Source organism: Convolutriloba macropyga, unplaced genomic scaffold (genome assembly GCF_964194025.1).
Source record: "Convolutriloba macropyga unplaced genomic scaffold, txConMacr16.3 SCAFFOLD_3427, whole genome shotgun sequence".
NCBI lineage: Eukaryota > Metazoa > Xenacoelomorpha > Acoela > Convolutidae > Convolutriloba > Convolutriloba macropyga.
Genome location: NW_027450706.1, coordinates 1 through 7,500, shown reverse-complemented (window position 1 = coordinate 7,500; position 7,500 = coordinate 1). Strand labels below are relative to the sequence as shown.

General features: G+C 41.9%; 1 non-coding gene and 1 pseudogene across 1 annotated transcript in view; both read right to left on the bottom strand.

Annotated features, from left to right (window-relative positions):
• LOC142356090 (large subunit ribosomal RNA) overlaps positions 1 to 124 on the bottom strand; it is a 3,522-nt gene extending 3,398 nt beyond the window's left edge. Inside the window, exon 1 of the ribosomal RNA XR_012761361.1 lies at positions 1 to 124. This exon is cut by the window's left edge and continues 3,398 nt beyond it. This is a non-coding gene — a ribosomal RNA (large subunit ribosomal RNA).
• Positions 125 to 1,807: 1,683 nt separating this feature from the next.
• Positions 1,808 to 1,959, bottom strand: LOC142356089 (5.8S ribosomal RNA; annotated as a pseudogene).
• Positions 1,960 to 7,500: the final 5,541 nt, after the last annotated feature.

Here is a 7,500-nt window from a genome sequence, read left to right as displayed (position 1 = left end):
TTTCTCTTCCCGATGAGCTTTTCCCTGTTCATTCGCCATTACTAAGGGATTCTCAGTTGATTTCTTTTCCTCCCCTTACTGATATGCTTAAGTTAAGGGGGTTCTCTCGCCCAATTCAGGTTATGTAGTTGATTGTCTCTTAATTGGTTCACTGACCAATATGAGACAGAAACCGATTCAGCAGTTTTGTTCGCTACTACTATCAAACACAGGTCGAAGTTTCCATTCAGTCATTAATTCCAACTTTCAAATGTTGTTGTTTCAGCTTTCGCTTACTAGAAGCAACATAATACTCGCTGCAATACAGACCTCGGGAAACCCTCACCGTGAATAAGGTTCACTCACATATTTCACTACATTTTGCGTGGGATTGGAGATGAGGCTACTCGTTCTTGCTCAGTACTAGGCTGAAAATTAACGAAACTTCGTTACAAACGTTCACATGTTGATGTTTCCGCTTTCGCGTACTCGAAACAACATAATACTAGTCTTTGTAATTTAGTTTCATAATTTCAACTGTTCTCATGCAGAATTTTTGCTCATTCTTATCCCAAATTTTGACCTGGCTACTAGTTACACTCCTTGTACTTATTGCAAAATGACCACAAATTTCAACAGCTTTCACATGTTGCTGTTTCGGCTTTCGCTTACTACAGTCAACATAATACTCGTTGCAAAATAAGTGCTCGGCATCTGCAATTTTCCAAAGACGAAGTTTCGCCAGTTCAATTTTCGCTCGCCAATTATGGCTACTAATTCACACGGTACTGAGCTCAACAACATTAAATTTGTTCAGCAAGACTTTCACATGTTGATGTTTTGGCTTTCGCCTACTAGAAGCAACATAATACTCGTCTTGTTAGCTCATTCAATGAGAATAGCTTTTCCCGTTGAGAATTTTTGCCTTCAATTGGCGTTGTAGTGAGTTTGGCTACTCAGATCACCAAATACTTGTGACAATTCGAACCAGAAATGTTTTCAATTTTCACATGCTGATGTTTCGGATTCAACCTACTAGAAGCAGCATAATACTTGTATTCAACAATTTCTGTATCAAATCCCAGTTTTCTCTGGTGCATCTTTGCCAAACTATTCCAAACTGCCTGAGTCTGAATACCAATTACAGGTACTAGTAAATGCACGTTACTAAGGACTATATAGTTCTAGGTTACTGTACACAACGACGTTCACATGTTGATGTTTCAGCTGCCGCTTACTAGAAACAACATAATACTTATCGTGCATACCTTTCCATAACTTGTCCTTTTCAGATGCATTAGTTTCCCTTTGTCTTGGCTTCTACAGTCAGACTGGCTACTAGTAACAGCACAGTACTAATCACATATCGTTCTACAGTTTGCAGACAACTTTCACATGTTGATGTTTCAGCTTTCGCCTACTAGAAACAACATAATACTCGCTGTATACATTTGTAGTTCTCTATGTAACTTTCATGTGAAGAAGTTTCGCCAGTCTTTTTGACTGTCTCAAATCTGAGTCATGCTTAGGCTACTAGTTGCTTCATAGTACTTATCGCCTCGAGATCATTGAACAAAACTTGATTTTCACATGTTGCTGTTTCAGCTTCCGCTTACTAGAAACAACATAATACTAGTCTCATTAAGTTCCGTCTCTTTGCAATTTTCTTATGAAGAAAATTCGCCATCACAATGACTCCAGCAGTTCTTGATCAAGGAATGCAATCATTGATCAGAATGCTATTATTTGAATCGGTTCTGCTTTAAGTGTTCCAATTTTATTGGAAGCACCAACAATAGAACATCAATGTGTTCAATCGAGAGTTATATAACCCTGAATCGGACGCAGTCAACAGCCGAAGCCGAGACCGCCTTTTGCGTTAGAGAGGTCGGTAAACAAATCTTGCGATTCATACCGAATTAACACATATAGCTGTGCTCCTCTTCGTAAAGCGAGCCAAGTGATCCCCTGTTGAAGGATGTATTTGGACCAATCTAGTAGCATTTGGTTTCCAACAAGCTCTCCCAAGTTAGCTTACTTATTGGGCTTTTCAACCAATTCGGTTGGCTACAAGCATCATCAAAGTACTAGCCACAGTTTGATCGCAAAATTCTACGACTTTCACATGTTGATGTTTCGGCTTGCGCTTAGCCTACTATAAGCAACATAATACTAGTCATATCATAGAGCGTGATCAGCTTGTGACGTTCTCATGATGAAGTTTCACCAACAGTGTCTCACTTCGAGCTTAAATCCAGCTACTAGTAACTACACAGTACTGACTGCAACGATAACTTTTATCTATACCTTTCACATGCTGCGCTTTCGGCCAGGGCCTACTAACGTCAACATAATACTCGATATAAACTTTTGTTCATGATGCAGCTTCCCCATGCAGAAGTTTCGCCTTCAAATGCTCTCTTGGCCATATGACGTAAGAAAAGGTTACTAGTAACATCACAGTACTAGCCACAGTTTGATTGCAAAATTCTACGACTTTCACATGTTGATGTTTCGGCTTGCGCTTAGCCTACTAGAAGCAACATAATACTAGTCATATCATAGAGCGTGATCAGCTTGTGACGTTCTCATGATGAAGTTTCACCAACAGTGTCTCATTTCGAGCTTAAATCCAGCTACTAGTAACTACACAGTACTGACTGCAACGCTAACTTTTATCTATACCTTTCACATGCTGCGCTTTCGGCCAGGGCCTACTAACGTCAACATAATACTCGATATAAACTTTTGTTCATGATGCAGCTTCCCCATGCAGAAGTTTCGCCTTCAAATGCTCTCTTGGCCATATGACGTAACACAAGGTTACTAGTAACATCACAGTACTAGCCACAATTTGATCGCAAAATTCTACGACTTTCACATGTTGATGTTTCGGCTTGCGCTTAGCCTACTAGAAGCAACATAATACTAGTCATATCATGGAGCGTGATCAGCTTGTGACGTTCTCATGATGAAGTTTCACCAACAGTGTCTCATTTCGAGCTTAAATCCAGCTACTAGTAACTACACAGTACTGACTGCAACGATAACTTTTATCTATACCTTTCACATGCTGCGCTTTCGGCCAGGGCCTACTAATGTCAACATAATACTCGATATAAACTTTTGTTCATGATGCAGCTTCCCCATGCAGAAGTTTCGCCTTCAAATGCTCTCTTGGCCATATGACGTAACACAAGGTTACTAGTAACATCACAGTACTAGCCACAATTTGATCGCAAAATTCTACGACTTTCACATGTTGATGTTTCGGCTTGCGCTTAGCCTACTAGAAGCAACATAATACTAGTCATATCATAGAGCTTGATCAGCTTGTGACATTCTCATGATGAAGTTTCACCAACAGTGTCTCATTTTGAGCTTAAATCCAGCTACTAGTAACTACACAGTACTGACTGCAACAATAACTTTTATCTATACCTTTCACATGCTGCGTTTTCGGCCAAGGCCTACTAACGTCAACATAATACTCGATATAAAATTTTGATCATGATGCAGCTTTCCCATGCAGAAGTTTCGCCTTCAAATGCTCTCTTGGCCATATGACGGAACACCAGGTTACTAGTAACATCACAGTACTAGCCACAGTTTGATTGCAAAATTCTACGACTTTCACATGTTGATGTTTCGGCTTGCGCTTAGCCTACTAGAAGCAACATAATACTAGTCATATCATAGAGCGTGATCAGCTTGTGACGTTCTCATGATGAAGTTTCACCAATAGTGTTTCATTCGAATTGGTTCTGCTTTAAGCTCTCCAATTGTTTTGGATGAACCAGTTTTGCCCTTCGAAGCCACTTTTGTGAGCTTTTGTGGGTCTTTACCAAGAGGATATACCTCAAGGCCTCTTTCAATTCCTTTAAGTTCTTTCAACTCCTTTACAGTTTCTAGGTTCACATAGCTGCAAACCTTATTTCTAGTTTTAAGTCTGGCCAACTTGGGGAGAGTTGGTGCAGACCGTGACCAATTCTAGTAGGATGCCACAACAAGAATGTGATCAACTTAGCTTGTCGATGAACCTGCCCCACATTCAAACAACTCTATCGCCTTTTCCTCGTATAGTTATATGCGAGGGCCTCTCATAGAGAGCGCTGTTAGCAACCTTTTCCACATAGACGATAAAGTTGTGAGTGTTTTGCACATGGCTGTTGTCATCACCACGTGACGAGTCAACTCAGCTTGACTCTCTACACTCCGACAAGCTTTGCACATACGCCTTTAGTTCAGTATGTGTCTTTAATCTGACTCCGGTGCCTCAAGCCGGAAAAATTGTCAGATTATGATCATTATCGGTTAGTCATCCCGATGCAAGATCGTATCGTACTGTCTTTGTCTACCTCCAGATTCCGAAGAACAGGAGGAGACTCTCCCAGACCTACATATCTGGGAGAATGTTCAGAGGGCGAGAAGCTGTGGATTACTCTCCCCTAAGAACTGACTAAACTTTACCCTCGTCCAAGGTAAGTTTATTTTAGCTAGCCTTCTATGTAAAGGATCTGAGGCTAAGCTGTGTTTTTTCGAGCCTTTGGCTCGGAGCAAGTTCAGTGGGCGCCCCGAGTAGCTCAACTCTTTCCCACTGAACAGCGCAACGCTCTGTCACTCGCTGGGATTTTTGCGTGTCGGTTCTAACCACGCGACTTGTGGACCTTTTTAGGCCTTTCTCATTCACAAGTCTATAGCTGGGCTTCTATAACCCAGCTTCTGAGATCTAGATAGCTGCAGTTCTGCTAGGCTGCTTTTGCTAACTAGTCTCCCTTTAAGCAGTCCCTTGCCATGACTGCTGAACTATGTATCCACACAAGTAGTTTTTGAGCTCGATACATAATTCGAGATTGGTTGCCAAGCAATCTCTAGCGACAGAGCGTCATGCGCACTACAGACATGGCCTCTACCAGCAGCCATGCCCGAAGGAATCAATCACTGATCCTTCCGCAGGTTCCCCTACGGAAACCTTGTTACGACTTTTACTTCCTCTAGACAATTAAGCTCGATCCGCTTCATCCCGTTGCCGGAGACCGAAGTCCCAACAGTAGGAATTTGCAATTCTTGCTTAACTATCCAATCAGTAGTAGCGACGGGCGGTGTGTACAAAGGGCAGGGACGTAATCCCTATGAGTTGTTGACTCATAAGTACCAGGAATTCCTGGTTCACGTCTGCAAGTTACAACAGACGATCCCCTTGAAGCGCTGTACTTTTCTCTGATTGCCCAGTCCATTTCGGACCAAGGGCTGAGTACTCAATCTAAAAGTACACAGTGTAGCGCGCGTGCAGTCCAGAACATCTAAGGGCATCACAGACCTGTTATAGCCTCACTTCATCTGCGGTATTTAATTCCGCATAGTTCCTCTAAGAAGTGTTTGAATTCACATATAGTGAATTTCATTATTTAGATGGAGAAGATCTCGTTCGTTATCGGAATTAACCAGACAGATCACTCCACTAACTAAGAACGGCCATGCACCACCGCCCATATAATCATGAAAGATATTCAATCTGTCAATCCTTAAGATGTCTGGACCGGGTGAGTTTTCCCGTGTTGAGTCAAATTAAGCCGCAGGCTCCACTCCTGGTGGTGCCCTTCCGTCAATTCCTTTAAGTTTCGATTTTGCAACCATACTTCCCCCGGAACCAATAAACTTTGGTTTCCCGGTTAATCTCTTGCCAAGTCAAGATCGACTTTGACAAATTGTAGGTTGGTATAGTTTATGGTCAGAATTACGAGGGTATCTAATCCTCTTCAATACTCTGACTTTCGTTCTTGATTAATGAAAAACATTCTTGGCAAATGCTTTCGCAGTAGTTTGTCTTGCCACGATCCAAGAATTTCACCTCTAACGTAGCAATACAAATGCCCCCGTCTGTTCCTTTCAATCATTACCGCACTCAGCCAACCGGCATCAATCGAGTAGCGGGTCATTCTCCATTATTCCATGCTTTATTATTCGATCCCAAAGGATGCTTTGAACACTCTAATTTTCTCAGGGTGAAAACACCGTTTCCACAGTTCGTCACATTTAAGTGCAAACTATTTCTTCGATGCGAAGGATGAGCGGAACGGTCAACAGATTTAACTGAAGACCATGTTGCCGTTCTACTCAAACAGATCCAACTATGAGCTTTTTAAACGCAGCAACTATTGCATACGCTTGTAGAGGCTGGTATTACCGCGGCTGCTGGCACCAGACTTGCCCTCTACTCGTTCATCAATGGAGCTTTTAAGTCCATTCCATTCTGATTACAAACCATAAAGGTTCATATCATTATTTCTAGTCACTACCTCCTCGTGCGGAGAGTGGGTAATTTGCGTGCCTGCTGCCTTCCTTGGATGTGGTAGCCGTTTCTAAGGCTCCCTCTCCGGAATCGAACCCTGATTCCCCGTTACCCGTCACAACCATGGTAGTCCGTTACACTACCATCATAGGTTGATAGGTCAGAAATTCGGAAGTTCCGTCCCCAAGCCGAAGCTATCTGGGATCTTTCAGTTACTAGGACTCATCACGGGATGTGTCTGTACTTAGCAAATCACCCGGTGTAGTCTTGTAAAAGTCTCCGACAGTGTCGGACAATCAGCATGCATTAGCTGCAGGGTTACCGCAGTTATTCATTTAGCTTGCAAATCAACTAATAGATAGTAACTGATTTAATGAGCCATTCGCGGTTCCACTTTTTCAAGCTTCGCTTGCACATGCATGGCTTAGTCTTTCAGACAAGCATATGGCAACTGACAGGATCAATCAGTTTAATTGTACTTTGAACAATCTTTCGATTTGTTCGAATTTAGAAAGACATAGCCTTGCGGCCTCGTCAATCTTGCTTTGAGCTTTTTAAATCACGAAGAGTTTCAATGCATGCTTTGGCATGGCTACTAGTTACTACACAGTACTCTACACACTTAGAGTTACCCACGATTACACATTTCACATGCTGATGTTTCGGCTCGCGCGTACTAGAAACAGCATAATACTATGTGTACTGGTAGATAGCGCTCTGTGAGCATTTCCCATGAGCAGGTTTTGCCCTCCAAATCTCTGTTCTACTGTTACCAATACCGGCTAACAACTGTATCATACTAGGGAGAATTGACTCATGATTTAAAAACCAGATGTTCACATGTCGATGTTTCGGCTCTCGCCTACTAGAAACAACATAATACTAGTCTGTTAAAAATCTCAATCACGCCGCCTCTTCAGATACAGAAGTTTTACCTTTTATTGGTTAGAGAACAGCTTTCCAGCTGTCGACATGGTTACTAGTAACAACACCGTACTCAACACAAAAACTTTTCAACTTCACAACTTTCACATGCTGATGTTTCTGCTTTCGCATACTAGAAACAGCATAATACTTATTGTTTTGTCAAGTAATTTGTGTGTCTTTCCCATGTGAAGTTTCACCGGTCAACAATGTTTCCCTGACCAATTACGGCTACTAGTAGCTGTATAATACTAGGGAAAATGATTGAGGATTTAATATCAGATTTTCACATGTTGATGTTTCGG